The sequence below is a fragment of the Ranitomeya variabilis genome, chromosome 4, assembly GCF_051348905.1.
Source record: "Ranitomeya variabilis isolate aRanVar5 chromosome 4, aRanVar5.hap1, whole genome shotgun sequence".
Classification (NCBI taxonomy): Eukaryota; Metazoa; Chordata; class Amphibia; order Anura; family Dendrobatidae; genus Ranitomeya; species Ranitomeya variabilis.
In genome coordinates, this window is record NC_135235.1 from 698,397,334 (window position 1) to 698,413,080 (window position 15,747).

General features: G+C 45.3%; 2 protein-coding genes across 3 annotated transcripts in view; both read left to right on the forward strand.

The window, feature by feature from the left end:
* Positions 1-15,747, forward strand: part of LOC143767747 (uncharacterized) — a 336,680-nt gene that overhangs the window by 83,078 nt on the left and 237,855 nt on the right. The window lies entirely within an intron of this gene.
* The window catches only part of LOC143767730 (uncharacterized), a 598,000-nt gene that overhangs the window by 21,668 nt on the left and 560,585 nt on the right, over positions 1-15,747 (forward strand). The gene's annotated exons all lie outside the window — the stretch shown is intronic.

Sequence of the window (15,747 nt, forward strand, 5' to 3'; positions counted from 1 at the left end):
TACCCATAATTCACCCCATGAAGGTTAGTCAGAAGGTGACTAATAGAAAAAACATATACCCCACATTTTAGTATATGGGGTGAGGTGAGGTATACACACTCACCCTCAAAGCCTCTCATTTCTATGGGTTTCATCGTCCTCACCAAAGACGACTCATCGGGAGACTTTATTTAATATTGACCTATATTCAAGCCAGACTAGATGGGAAAAAAACTAAAATCGTGTATCATGTTATCCAAAACAGTCAGAAAACTAGCCATATATAGGCAAATCCCAGACGTCAAACTATATGCTTCATAAGTTTATAAGCCACTCCAGTGGCGGTCAGTCAGGAATAGAAAGTATGTGAAAATACAATATAATTATTGTGTTTTTTCTCCTACAGGGACTGCACTAGTTTGGTATTGTAACAGATGTCTATTAGTAGTGCAGGCAAATTGTCCTAGACTGAACTCCGTTTTCAGACGGCCCAATATATACCACTCAGGGAAACTTACCTGCTCCAAAGATCATTGTTACGCCGCTATTTCATACATACCTGTCCCGATGCTTCTTCCTGCTCTCCGTCTTCTAGCTTCTCCGGTGCTCGTCCATTCCGTGGTTCGTGCGTGCGCAGATGTGCTACTTTTGTCGCTGGGCCTTCTGGGAGGTCGTGACCCGGCGGCTCCGCCTCCAATATGGCGGCGCCCGTCTGGTACTTCCCAGCGTCTGCCTTGCTCAGACGCCTTTGCGTCTATTGCGTTCGCTGGCTTATTGCCAGCATCTCCTTAGGTTCCTAGGCTCTGTTCTGTGCATCCTTTGCTGTGACCCTGACTGTCTGTTTGCCATCCCTGCCAGTCCTGTGTTCCTGCCATACCTACCAGTCCTGTGTTCCTGCCGTACCTTCCTGTCCTGTGTTCCTGCCAGTCCTGTGTTCCTGCCGTACCTACCAGTCCTGTGTTCCTGCCGTACCTACCAGTCCTGTGTTCCTGCCGTACCTACCAGTCCTGTGTTCCTGCCGTACCTACCAGTCCTGTGTTCCTGCCAGTCCTGTGTTCCTGCCATACCTTCCAGTCCTGTGTTCCTGCTGTACCTTCCAGTCCGATGTGCCTGCCAGTCCTGAGTCTCTGTCGTTTCCCATCTAACGTGTGCTTTCATCTTACCAGTCAGTACTTTGTCTTTGCTGCCTCTGTCTGTCCAGTGTCTCCGCCATTCTTGTAACTTCAGCAGCTCCGTCTTCCCTTCATCTTCCGTTCTCTCTTTGCTCTATCTACAGTCGTCCCTTTGGCTCCGTGAGTTGTGGCTTCACCCTGCTTGGGCCTGTCCCTAACACTCCCTGTACAGGGGGTGGCATCATCTGGTTCACTCGCCCCTTGGGGGCTCTGAAGCCGTGACCCAGAGGGTCCACTTCCCTTAGTCCTTATAGTACGCAAAGGCCATGGACCCCGCTGGAGATGCAGCTGCTTAGAAAGAGCTTGTTTTCCTGCGGGAGAAAGACTCGGATGATGTTCTTTATGAAGTCTATGGACTCCCGTCTCTCTGCTCTCCAGTCCTCTGATCCGGGGAATGCCTCTCAGCTGGCCAGTTTGCAACAAGAACTGGCACAGCAGCGTGACGCTCAGTCCCATATTCTTGGATATATGGCTTCTGTTGATAGTCGTCTTCTTTCTCTCCAGTTTGCCGCGTCGGTTCCTTCACTAGCTCTAGCTCCTCATCCCACTCCCCATATGGCCAAACCTCCTCGCTTTAATGGGGATCCCAAACTATGTTGGGGATTTCTCAATCAGTGTCGTCTTCATTTTGAGCTTCTTCCTATGCAGTATCCTACGGATCGGGCCAAGGTGGCTTTTATTGTTTCTCATTTGGAGGAAGATGCTTTAGCATGGGTTAATCCTCTATGGGAGCGGGATGATCCAGTGGTTCTTCAGCTCACTCCATTTTTAGAGACCTTTCGTTGAGTATTTGATGAACCGGGTCGCTTGGCCTCAACCACTGAGGCTTTGTTTAATTTACTGCAGGGGTCTTTAACTGTTGGGCAATACGCTATCCAGTTTCGGACCTTATCTTCTGACTTGGGTTGGAATAATGAGGCGTTAGTAGGGGCTTTCTGGCGGGGACTTTCTAGCCGTAATAAAGATGAAATAGCAGGTCGAGATACTCCAACTAATTTGGAGGATTTAATTGCCTTGGCTACTCGCATATGCCTTTGCTTCCAGGAGCGAGCTCAGGAGAAAAAATTTCCTCGTTCTTCTATGCCTTCTCGTAGACCTCTCAGTCCACGGCCCAGAGTCTCTGATTCGGTTCCTGCCCCAGAGTCGATGCAAGTGGATCGTCTTAAACTCTCTGAACAACGTCGGAAGGAGAGACACGTCCAAAGTCTCTGTTTTTACTGTGGAAGCTCCTCTCATCTTCTCCGAGCCTGCCCAGATCGTCCAAAATCCTCCACCTAGGTCAGGTAAGAGAGGTCTCCCTAGGTGCATGTGAAACCTCTCTACCCCTCACTCTACCAGTTTTGTTGCACATTCATGATAAGCGTTTTTCTCTTGAGGCTTATGTGGACTCCGGTGCAGCGGGAAATTTTATTAGGTTGGAGGAGGTTAAGTTTTCTGTCCCTGTTAGGTCTTTAGAGAATCCTCTTTTCCTCACTTCCGTAGACGGGAGACCGCTGCAAGAGACTGTCACTCAAGTTACTCAGTTAGTTGAGCTTCAGGTAAGGGCTCTTCATAGGGAGAGAATCTCATTTTTTGTTTTAGCCAACATCTCTCATCCTATTCTTCTCGGTCTTCTGTGGTTATGGGTCCACGAACCCTTCTTAGATTGGCATAGGGGCAACATTATTTGCTGGGGGGATTCCTGTCGGACTCGTTGTCTGCTGCCGGTGCATCCTGTTGGTGTTCCCTGTCCCTTCCCCATCCCTTCCGGGTTGCCCTCTGTTTATGCTTCTTTTGCGGATGTTTTTGACAAAAAGGCGGATACTCTTCCGCCACATCGACCCTAAGACTGTCCTGTAGACCTTGGACCTGGTACCACTCCTCCTAGAGGAAAAATTTATCCTCTCTCACCTGCAGAAACTCAAGCTATGTCAGACTATATTCAAGAGAACCTTACCAAAGGTTTCATTTGAAAATCTTTGTTTCCAGCTGGGGCAGGTTTCTTTTTTGTGAAAAAGAAGGATGATACCCTTTGTCCTTGTATTGACTACAGAGGGTTAAATAACATCACTGTGAAGAATACCCATTGCCTCTTCTTTCAGAATTCTTCGACCGCCTGAGGGGAGCACGAGTTTTTACCAAGCTAGACCTCTAACTTGATTCGTATCCGTGCGGGGGACGAGTGGAAAACCGCATTCAACACTCGGGACGGTCACTACGAGTATTTGGTAATGCCTTTCGGACTTTGTAATGCTCCTGCTGTGTTCCAAGAGTTCGTCAACGATATCTTTCGAGATTGCCTCTATAACAGTGTCATGGTCTACTTGGATGACATCCTTGTCTTTTCTCCAGATTTATCCACTCATCGACATGATGTTCGCCAGGTCTTACTACGTTTAAGACAGAATCATCTCTTCGCGAAGATTGAGAAATGTGTCTTTGAACAGTCCTCGGTACCCTTCCTGGGTTATATTGTCTCTGAGGATGGTCTGAAGATGGATCCTGAGAAAGTGTCAGCCGTTCTAAATTGGCCACGTCCTTCGGGAGAAAAGGCTATTCAGCGATTTCTTGGCTAAGCCAACTACTATAGACAATTTATCCCTCATTTCTCCTCTTTGACCAAACCATTTTCTGCTCTGGTCCGCAAGGGAGTAAACTCTAATCTCTGGCCTCCAGAGGCTGAAGCTGCCTTCCAAACTCTGAAACAAGAGTTTGCTTCAGCTTCAACGACCAGATTCCAACAAACCGTTTATCCTTGAATTTGGTGCATCCTCTATTGGAGCTGGAGCGGTCCTACTTCAGAGGTCTAACTCGTGTCGATTAGTCACCTGTGGGTATTTCTCTAAGGCTTTCTCTCCTCCGGAGCAAAACTATTCCATTGGTGACAAGGAATTACTGGCCATTAAATTGGCCCTGGAGGAGTGGCGGTACCTCCTAGAAGGGGCTGTACATCCTTTCATTATTTTTACAGATCACAAGAATCTGTCCTATGTCCAGTCCGCCCAAAGACTAAACCCTCGACAAGCTAGATGGTCCTTGTTTTTCGGATGTTTCGACTTTGAGTTACATTTCCAACCCGGGAATAAGAACATTAAAGCTGACGCTCTGTCAAGATCTTTTCAACCTTTGGATGAAGAGGAGAGGCCAGCGCATATTCTTGATCCTGCTAAGATTTTGTTGGCTCCTCTGAAGGTGATCACTACTCCCTCGGGAAAAACCTTCATGTCAAATCGTGACAAAATGAAAGTTTTACATTGGGGTCATTCTTCCCTGTCACTGGACATGTTGGGGGCAAGAAAACTCTCACCCTGATTTCTCACCATTACTGGTGGCCTTCGCTTCGCCAAGATGTCCTGGATTTCGTTGCCTCTTGTTCCTCTTGTGCTAGGAACAAAGTTCCTCGACAGCTTCCTTCTGGACCACTGCATCCACTTCCTGTGCCTTTGGTTCCCTGGAGTCATATTGCAATGGACTTCGTCACCGATTTACCGAAATCCTCTAATTGCACTGTAATTTTGGTGGTGGTGGATAGATTTTCCAAAATGGCCCACTTCATCTCTCTACCTGGTTTACCTTCAGCTCCTGATCTAGCAAAGATCTTTTTACATTAAGTATTTCGGCTTCATGGATTCCCAAAGCATATCGTGTCCGACCGTGGAGTTCAGATTACCTCTCGTTTTTGGAGAGCTCTTTGTGGACTTATGAAGGTATTGTTAGATTTTTCTTCTGCATACCATCCAAAGTCCAACGGACAAGTGGAACGTGTGAATCAAATTCTCACATCTTAAATTCGCCATTTTACTAATGCTCATCATGATGACTGGGTGTCTCTTCTTCCTTGGGCAGAATTCGCTTATAATAACCATACTAGTGAATCTTCGTCTAAATCTCCTTTTTTTTTATTGTTTTTTGGCAACATCCCGGCATTCCTCTTCCTGTTCTCCCCACCTCAGGTGTACCGGCGGCGGATTCCTTGTCTTTGGAATTCTCCAAGATTTGGCAGGAGGCTAAGGAGGCGCTTCAGAGGGCTAGTTGCAGAATGAAAAAGTATGCTGACAAAAGGCGTTTAGATGTTCCTCCGTATCGTCCGGGCGACAAGGTCTGGTTATTCTCTCGCTACATTAGACTCAAGATTCCCTCTAAAAAATTAGGTCCACGTTACATCGATACCTTTGAGATTTCTAGCCAAATTAATGATGTAGCTTACAAGTTGAAGTTGCCCACCTCGTTACGTATTCCTAACTCTTTTCATGTATCACTTCTCAAACTCGCAATTTTTAATCATTTTCATTCTGCTCCATCGCATTCTCATCTACCTATTCCGATGCTTCATTTGAGGTTAAGGGTATTCTCGCTAGGAAATTTGTTAAGGGTAAGACTTTTTACTTAATTCATTGGAAAGGCTTTGGTCCCGAAGAAAGATCTTGGGAACCCCTGGAGAATATCAATGCTCCTGTAATCTTGAAAAGATTCCTTTCCAGTTTTAAAGAGAGGGGGGGGTAAGAGAGGGGGTACTGTTACGCCGCTATTTCATGCTTGCCTATCTGGCCGGCGCGCTCTCGATGCTTCTTCCTTCTCTCCATCTTCTAGCTTCTCGGGCACTCGTCCATTCCGTGGTTCGCGCGTGCGCAGACGCGCTCCTTTCATCGCTGGGGCTTCTGGGAGGTCGTGACCTGGCGGCTCCGCCTTCAATATGGCGGCGCCCGTCGGGTACTAATTCTCAGCGTCTGCCCTGCTCAGACGCCTTTGCGTCTATTGCGTTCACTGGCTTATTGCCAGCATCTCCTTAGGTTCCAAGGCTCTGTTCTGTGCATCCTTTGCTGTGACTCTGATAGTCTGTTTGCCATCCCTGGCAGTCCTGTGTTCCTGCCGTACCTACCAGTCCTGCGTTCCTGCCAGTCCTGTGTTCCTGCCGTACCTACCAGTCCTGTGTTCCTGCTGTACCTACCAGTCCTGTGTTCCTGCCGTACCTTCCAGTCCTGTGTTCCTGCCAGTCCTGTGTTCCTGCCGTACCTTCCAGTCCTGTGTTCCTGCTGTACCTTCCAGTCCGATGTGCCTGCCGTACCTGCCAGTCCTGAGTCTCTGTCGTTTCCCATCTAACGTGTGCTTTCATCTTATCGGTCAGTACTTTGTCTTTGCTGCCTCTATCTGTCCAGTGTTTCCACCATTCTTGTCACTTCAGGAGCTCCAAGACGGAGCTCCTTCGTCTTCCGTTCCCTCTTTGTTCTATCTACAGTCGTCCCTTTGGCTCCATCAGTTGCGGCTTCACCCTCCTAGGGCGTGTCCCTAACACTCCCTGTACAGGGGTGGGCATCATCTGGTTCACTCGCCCTTGGGGGCTCTGAAGCCGTGACCCAGAGGGTCCACTTCCCATAGTCCTTATAATCATTAGCAGCTTCTAACTAATGCCCATTCTGCGGTCTATGAGCAATCATAATGTCTGAAAGATCTGTGCAATTATTTAGTATGAATATGGAAATGATCTCTGGAAGTTGTGTTCCCTGAGCGGTATATACTGCATTTTCACATACTTTCTATTCCTGACACTGGAGTGGGTTATAAACTTACGAAGTATAGAGTTTGAAGTTTCGGATCTGACAATGTGTGGCTAGTTTTCTGACTATTTCGGATAACATGATACATGATTTTAATTTTTTTTCGTCTTGTCTTGCTTGAATATAGGTCAATATTAAATAGTCTCTTGATGAGTCGTGTTTGGGGAGGACGATGAAACGTGTAGCGACGGAAAGCTTGGAGAGTGAGTGTGTATATGTCACCTCACCTTATATACTGAGATGTGTGGTAAATGTTTTTTCTATTAGTCACCTTCTGACTAATGTTCAGGGGGTGAATTATGGGTATAGTTTTACATTTGGAATTAATAAAGTTTAGTTTTATCCTTTTGTCAGTGAATCTTCTAATCAAGGGATAATTATATACATATATATTTTTTTCTCAGTGAACTCATTCCTCATGTTTGGCTTCATTAAAATAAAAACTCTCATACTCTGCTGGCGTGCCGGCTCCACTTCAGCGGTGTCGAGACTCACTGTCCCGGGGCTTATGTGAGTTTGTCACATCACACGAGCTCTGCGCCCAGTCAGCGTCAGCTTCACTGTTCTTTCGGACGTATTGAACAACATCAGGAAGCCAGGGCCGCGGCTGGTCTCTGCCTCATGATGCTCGATTTGTCTGAAGGTGGGGACAGTGATGCCAGCGCTGATTGGGCTCAGGGCTCACATGAGGTAAAAACCTCAAAAGAGACCCAAGAATGCAAGTGCCGACACCGTTGAAATGGTGCCGGTGTGGGAGGTTTGTATAAGTGTTTTTATTTTAATAGGATCAAACATGAGGAATGAAAAGGGGTTGTCTAAGTAGTGGACAACCTTTTTAAACATAAAAAATCCCACACAGAGAGAAGTCATTATCATACCTAGAGTGTGAGAAATGAATTACAAGAAAATCATATTTTGTTGACCATCAAAAATAACTAAGACAGGGAGAACCTATATATGTTATTGACAAATTGTATAAAAACATGATGTGTGCGGCGTGCGTTCAAGGATGGAATATTATATGGGCGTTTCATAGAATAAATTCAAGGTGAGAATATTATATGGGAGTTTTATAGGATAAACCAAATACCAACAGAAAATAAACAATGCAAAACAAACATTTATCAGTAAAAATAACTCCTCTTTATTAGGTAAAGTATAAAAGAATTGCACCATTTTCCGATACCCGTCGCGTCTCCATTTTTCATGATCTGGGGTTGGGTGAGGCACTTTTTGTGTGCCGAGCTGACATTTTTAATGAATACAATTTTGATGCAGATACGATCTTTTAATCGCCCATTATTGCATTTTAATGCAATGTTGTGGTGACCTAACAAACGTAATTCTGGCATTTTTACTCTTTTTTTTTCTTGTTACGCTGTTTAGCAATCAGGTTAATTCTTTTTTTATACTGATAGAACGAGTGATTCTGAACGCAGGGATACCAAATACGTATATGTTTGATTTTTTTTTTTTTTATTTATTTTTTTTTATTGTTTTATTTTGAATGGGGCGAAAGGTTGTAATTTGAACTTTTATATTTATTTTACATTTTTTTATATTTTTAAAACTTTTTTTTTTTTTTACTTTTGGCATTGTGAAGACATACATCATTGTAACTTAATTAACCAGACAGATATATTTAGCAAACGAAGAATAATAGAATATTATCTGTGTGTTGGCTTTCAAATTTAAGTGTTGATTTCTGGTTGGTTAAGAAAACAGACTGTAATATTGACTTTTGTTGTGCGCTTACCCTTATTTACTACTGATGTTTGCTGATATGCTAATTATGCATTGTATTTTGGAGCCAGTTTGTTGACTTCTCAAAGCAGTAAGGGTACCGTCACACATTGAAATTTTCATCGCTGCGACGGCACGATTCGTGACGTCGCAGCGTCGTATAATCATCGCTCCAGCATCGTAGACTGCGGTCACACGTTGCAATCACGGCGCTGGAGCGATGCCGAAGTCCCCGGGTAACCAGGGTAAACATCGGGTAACTAAGCGCAGGGCCGCGCTTAGTAACCCGATGTTTACCCTGGTTACCAGCGTAAACGTAAAAAAACAAACAGTACATACTCACCCGTCGGTGTCCTTCAGGTCCCTTGCCGTCTGCTTCCTGTTCTGAGTGCAGCCGTACAGTGAGAGCAGATCACAGCACCGCTGCGCTCTGCTCTCACTTTCCGGCCGGCACTGTCAGAGCAGGAAGCAGACGGCAAGGGACCTGAAGGACACCGACGGGTGAGTATGTACGGTTTGTTTTTTTACGTTTACGCTGGTAACCAGGGTAAACATCGGGTTACTAAGCGCGGCCCTGCGCTTAGTTACCCGATGTTTACCCTGGTTACAAGCGAAGACATCGCTGGATCGCTGTCACACACAACGATCCAGCGATGTCAGCGGGTGATCAAGCGACGAAAGAAAGTTCCAAACGATCTGCTACGACGTACGATTCTCAGCGTGATGTCTGATCGCAGTAGCGTGTCAGACACAGCGATATCGTAACAATATCGCTAGAACGTCACGAATCGTAACGTCGTAGCGATGGAAATTTCAATGTGTGACGGTACCCTAAGGGAAAAACTATGCAAATAGTTTACATAATCAAGTAATGCTACTTGATCTTGTCTCCATTCTTACCCTTTATGTAAATACTGAATGAGGGACACTTGTTAAGTCTAAAACTAGGTTACATGCCTCTGTATAAGGAAACTGAGAGAAACAGCGTGAGAGATTCTGCTAAGACATCCATACATCCCAAAAGAACCAGAGACAGGACAGCAGCCATTTTACATCATGGCTCCATTACGAGGGACACTGATCTATCATTCTATAGGAAACAACCTTGGAGTTTTTGAGACTCCGTTTTAAGAATACAGATCTGCTCCATTGACCATCACTGAACCATGGATACGATTGGAGAAGCCAGGTTGTGATCCTCAGATCAAATGGCCTTGTATCTTGTATGGACTCAATGGACTGTCATCTTCCTACACTTGTTGCTACCGCCCCTCTGTGTGTGTGCCACAGGTGGGAGTAGTCAACCCTGGAAGATGAATCCAGGTTGTGATCCTTGGATCAACTGGCCTTGTACCTTGTATGGACTCAATGGACTGTCATCTTCCTACACTTGTTACCCCGTCTCTGTGTGCATGCCACAGATGGAGTTACCGACCCTGAAATGTGAAGCCAGGTTGTGCTCCTCGGATCAGCCTGCCTTGTATAGACTGAATGGACTGTCATCTTCCTACGCTTGTCGTTACCTCCTCTCTGTGTGTATGCCACAGGTAGGGTAGCGATCCTGGAAGATCTGAAGTCACGGTTGCTATTATCCTGGCGAGTCAGCAGAAGGGTGAGACTGTAATGTGCACCATCTTGGGTATTGTGCTAGGACTCTTCTTTGTGTTACCTGCATGATTTGCAGTTCAATAAAGCACTGTTTTACCCTCACCCTGTGTTGTCTGAGTAGCGTTTTCCCATGTTAAAAGGCGAGCGAGAGTTTGTCAGGACGATCTCTCGTCCATGTGGTTTCGGCTAGCTGGCGGCGCTCATTGCAATCCGGCAGTGACAACTAAAGAGGTCTGCTGGAGACTTCTAGTTGTCATGCCAACCCATTGGTGACTCGCAATCACGTGACAGGGTCACCAATGGGTGGGATTTCCAGCACGCTTGCCAGAAGTGCATGCTTAACCCCTTCATGACCCAGCCTATTTTGGCCTTAATGACCTTGCCGTTTTTTGCAATTCTGACCAGTGTCCCTTTATGAGGTAATAACTCAGGAACGCTTCAACGGATCCTAGCGGTTCTGAGACTGTTTTTTCGTGACATATTGGGCTTCATGTTAGTGGTAAATTTAGGTCAATAATTTCTGGGTTTATTTGTGAAAAAAACGGAAATTTGGCGAAAATTTTAAAAATTTTGCAATTTTCACATTTTGAATTTTTATTCTGTTAAACCAGAGAGTTATGTGACACAAAATAGTTAATAAATAACATTTCCCACATGTCTACTTTACATCACCATAATTTTGGAAACAAATTTTTTTTTTGCTAGGAAGTTATAATGGTTAAAATTTGACCAGTGATTTTTCATTTTTACAACAAAATTTACAAAACCATTTTTTTTAGGGACCACCTCACATTTGAAGTCAGTTTGAGGGTTCTATATTGCTGAAAATACCCAAAAGTGACACCATTCTAAAAACTGCACCCCTCAAGGTGCTCAAAACCACATTCAAGAAGTTTATTTACCCTTCAGGTGTTTCACAGCAGCAGAAGCCACATGGAAGGAATAAATTAACATTTAACTTTTTAGTCACAAAAATGATCTTTTCGCAACAATTTTTTTATTTTCCCAAGGGTAAAAGGAGAAACTGGACCACGAACGTTGTTGTCCAATTTGTCCTGAGTACGCTGATACCTCATATGTGGGGGTAAACCACTGTTTGGGCGCACGGCAGGACTCGGAAGGGAAGGAGCGCCATTTGACTTTTGGAATGAAAAATTGGCTCCAATCTTTAGCGGACACCATGTCGCGTTTGGAGAGCCCCCGTGTGCCTAAACATTGGAGCACCCCCACAAGTGACCCCATTTTGGAAACTAGACCCCCCAAGGAACTTGTCTAGAAGCATAGTGAGCACTTTAAATCCCCAGGTGCTTCACAAATTAATCCGTAAAAATGAAAAAGTACTTTTTTTTCGCCAAAAAATTATTTTAGCCTCAATTTTTTCATTTTCACATGGGCAACAGGATAAAATGGATCCTAAAATTTGTTGGACAATTTCTCCTGAGTACACCGATACCTCACATGTGGGGGTAAACCACTGTTTGGGCACATGGTAAGGCTCGGAAGGGAAGGAGCGCCATTTGACTTTTTGAATGAAAAATTATCTCCATCGCTAGCGGACACCATGTCAGGTTTGGAGAGCCCCTGTGTGCCTAAACATTGTAGCTCCCCCACAAGTGACCCCATTTTGGAAACTAGACCCCCCAAGGAACTTATCTAGAAGCATAGTGAGCACTTTAAACCCTCAGGTGCTTCACAAATTGATCTGTAAAAATGAAAAAGTACTTTTTTTTCACACAAAATTTATTTTAGCCTCAATTTTTTCATTTTCACATGGGCAACAGGATAAAATGGATCCTAAAATTTGTTGGGCAATTTCTCCTGAGTACGCCGATACCTCATATGTAGGGGTAAACCACTGTTTGGGTGCACGGCAAGGCTCGGAAGGGAAGGCGCGCCATTTGACTTTTTGAATGGAAAATTAGCTCCAATCGTTAGCGGACACCATGTCGCGTTTGGAGAGCCCCTGTGTGCCTAAACATTGGAGCTCCCCTACAAGTGACCCCATTTTGGAAACTAGACCCCCCAAGGAACTTATTTAGATGCATAGTGAGCACTTAAAATCCCCAGGTGCTTCACAGAAGTTTATAACGCAGAGCCATGAAAATAAAAAATTATTTTTCTTTCCTCAAAAATGATCTTTTCGCAACAATTTTTTTATTTTCCCAAGGGTAATAGGAGAAATTGGACCCCAAATGTTGTTTTCCAGTTTGTCCTGAGTACGATGATACCCCATATGTGGGGGTAAACCACTGTTTGGGCGCAGGGCAGGGCTCGGAAGGGAAGGCACGCCATTTGGCTTTTTGAATGGAAAATTAGCTTCAATCATTAGCGGACACCATGTCGCGTTTGGAGAGCCCCTGTGTGCCTAAACATTGGAGCTCCCCTACAAGTGACCCCATTTTGGAAACTAGACCCCCCAAGGAACTAATCTAGATTCATAGTGAGCACTTTGAACCCCCAAGTGCTTCACAGAAGTTTATAACGCAGAGCCATGAAAATAAAAAATAATTTTTCTTTTCTCAAAAATGATTTTTTAGCCCACAATTTTTTATTTTCCCAAGGGTAACAGGAGAAATTGGACCCCAAAAGTTGTTGTCCAGTTTCTCCTGAGTACGCTGATACCCCATATGTGGGGGTAAACCACTGTTTTGGCACACGTCGGGGTTTGGAAGGGAAGTAGTGACGTTTTGAAATGCAGACTTTGATGGAATGCTCTGCGGGCATCACGTTGCGTTTGCAAAGCCCCTGATGTGCCTAAACAGTAGAAACTCCCCACAAGTGACCCCACTTTGGAAACTAGACCCCCAAGGGAACTTATCTAGATGTGTGGTGAGCACTTCGAACCCCCAAGTGCTTCACAGAAGTTTATAACGCAGAGCCGTGAAAATAATAAATGTGTTTTCTTTCCTCAAAAATATTTTTTTAGCCCAGAATTTTTTAATTTTCCTAAGGGTAACAGGTGACATTTGACCCCAAAAGTTGTTGTCCAGTTTCTCCTGAGTACGCTGATACCCCATATGTGGGGGTAAACCACTGTTTGGGCTCATGTCGGGGCTCGGAAGGGAAGTAGTGACGATTTGGAATGCAGACTTTGATGGAATGGTCTGCGGGCATCATGTTACGTTTGCAGAGCCCCTGATGTGCCTAAACAGTAGAAACCCCCACAAGTGACCCAATTTTGGAAACTAGACCCCCCAAGGAACTTATCTAGATATGTGGTAAGCACGTTCAACCCCCAAGTGCTTCACAGAAGTTTACAACGCAGAGCCGTGAAAATAAAAAATCATTTTTCTGTCCTCAAAAAAGATGTTTTAGCAAGCAATTTTCTATTTTCACAAGGGTAGCAGGAGAAATTGGACCCCAATATTTGTTGCCCAGTTTGTTGTGAGTACGCTGGTACCCCATATGTGGGGGTAAACCACTGTTTGGGCGCACGTCAGGGCTCGGAAGGGAAGTAGTGACATTTGAAATGCAGACTTTGATGGAATGGTCTGCGGGCGTCACGTTGCATTTGCAGAGCCCCTGATGTGCCTAAACAGTAGAATCACCCCATAAGTGACCCCATTTTGGAAACTAGACCCCCCAAAGAACTTATCTAGATGTGTGGCGAGCACGTTCAACCCCCAAGTGCTTCACAGAAGTTTATAACGCTGAGCGGTGAAAATAAAAAATAATTGTTCTTTCCTCAAAAATTATGTTTTAGCAAGTAATTTTTTATTTTTGCAAGGGTAATAGGAGAAATTGGACCCCAACAGTTGTTGCCCAGTTTGTCCTGAGTACGTTGGTATCCCATATGTGGGGGTAAACCACTGTTTGGGTGCACGTCAGGGCTTGGAAGGGAGGGAGCACCATTTGACTTTTTGAAAGCAAGATTGGCTGGAATCAATGGTGGTGCCATGTTGCGTTTGGAGACCCCTGATGTGCCCAAACAGTGGAAACCCCTCAATTCTAACTTCAACACTAACCCCAACACAACCCTAATCCCAACTGTAGCCCTAACCCTAATCCCAACCCTAACCCTAATCCCAACCCTAACCACAACTGTAACCCCAACACACTCCTAACCCTATCCGTAACCCTAACCACAAGCCTAATCTTAACCCTATTTCCAACCCTAGCCCTAATTCCAACCCTAACTCTAATTCCAACCCTAACCCTAAGGCTATGTGCCCACGTTGCGGATTCATGTGAGATTTTTCCGCACGATTTTTGAAAAATCTGCAGGTAAAAGGCACTGCGTTTTACCTGCAGATTTACAGCGGATTTCCAATGTTTTTTTGTGCGAATTTCACCTGCGGATTCCTATTGAGGAACCGGTGTAAAACGCTGCGGAAACCGCACAAAGAATTGACATGCTGCGGAAAATACAACGCAGCGTTTCCGCACGGAATTTTCTGCACCATGGGCACAGCGGATTTGGGTTTCCATAGGTGTACATGGTACTGTAAACCTGATGGAAAACTGCTACGAATTCGCAGCAGCCAATCCGCTGCGGATCCGCGGCCAATCCGCTGCGGATCCGCGGCCAATCCGCTGCGGATCCGCAGCCAAATCCGCACTGTGTGCACATGCCCTAACCCTACCCCTAACCCTAACCCTAGTTCTAACCCTAACCCTAGTGGAAAAAGAAAAAAAAAATATTTTCTTTTTTTTATTATTGTCCCTACCTATGGAGGTGATAAGGGGGGGGGGTCATTTACTATTTTTTTTATTTTGATCACTGTGAGGTTTTATCACAGTGATCAAAATGTACATGGAACGAATCTGCCGGCTGGCAGATTCGGCGGGCGTACTGCGCATGCGCCCGCCATTTTGGAAGATGGCGGCGCCCAGCGAGGAGACGTACGGACACCGGGAGGATCGGTAAGTATGAAGGGGTGGTGGGGGGGTGGATCTGAGCACAGGGGGGGTGATCGGAGCACAGGGGGGGTGGATCCGAGCAAGAAGGGAGCGGACAGGAGGACGGGGGAGCGGGCAGGACCACATAACGGAGGACTGGGGAGGAGATCGGTGGGTGTGAGGGGGGGCAGATCAGGTTTTCCAGCCATGGCCGATGATATTGCAGCATCGGCCATGGCTGGATTGTAATATTTCACCAGTTTTTTAGGTGAAATATTACAAATCGCTCTGATTGGCAGTTTCACTTTCAACAGCCAATCAGAGCGATCGTAGCCACGGGGGGGGGGGTGAAGCCACCCCCCCTGGGCTAAAGTACCACTCCCCCTGTCCCTGCAGATCGGGTAAAATGGGAGTTAACCCTTTCACCCGATCTGCAGGGACGCGATCATTCTGTGACACAGCATATGCGTCACAGGTCGGATTGGCACCGACTTTCATGACGCATACGCTATGTCACAGGTCGGGAAGGGGTTAATGCTGCTGTCAAAGGCTGGTAGGCGCACATGTCAGCTGTTGACATGTATAGGAAGAGATGTGGGCTCAGGGTCAGAACCAACATCAAACTGAGGGAGTCTGACATCAGCGTACATTTACGCCTGATGTCGGAAAGGGGTTAAAGGGGATTGTTTTTAGAGAGAAAGAAGTGGTAATTAATCATGTATACATACAATAATTACAAAAATACACAGCTTATAATGTTAAATAGTATATAGTTAAGACAAGAAAATATAATTTGTGTAAACCATGTGTTATTTTTTTAATCAGATAGATTTTTATTGAGCATAATAAATGGTATCCACTCATATAACAAA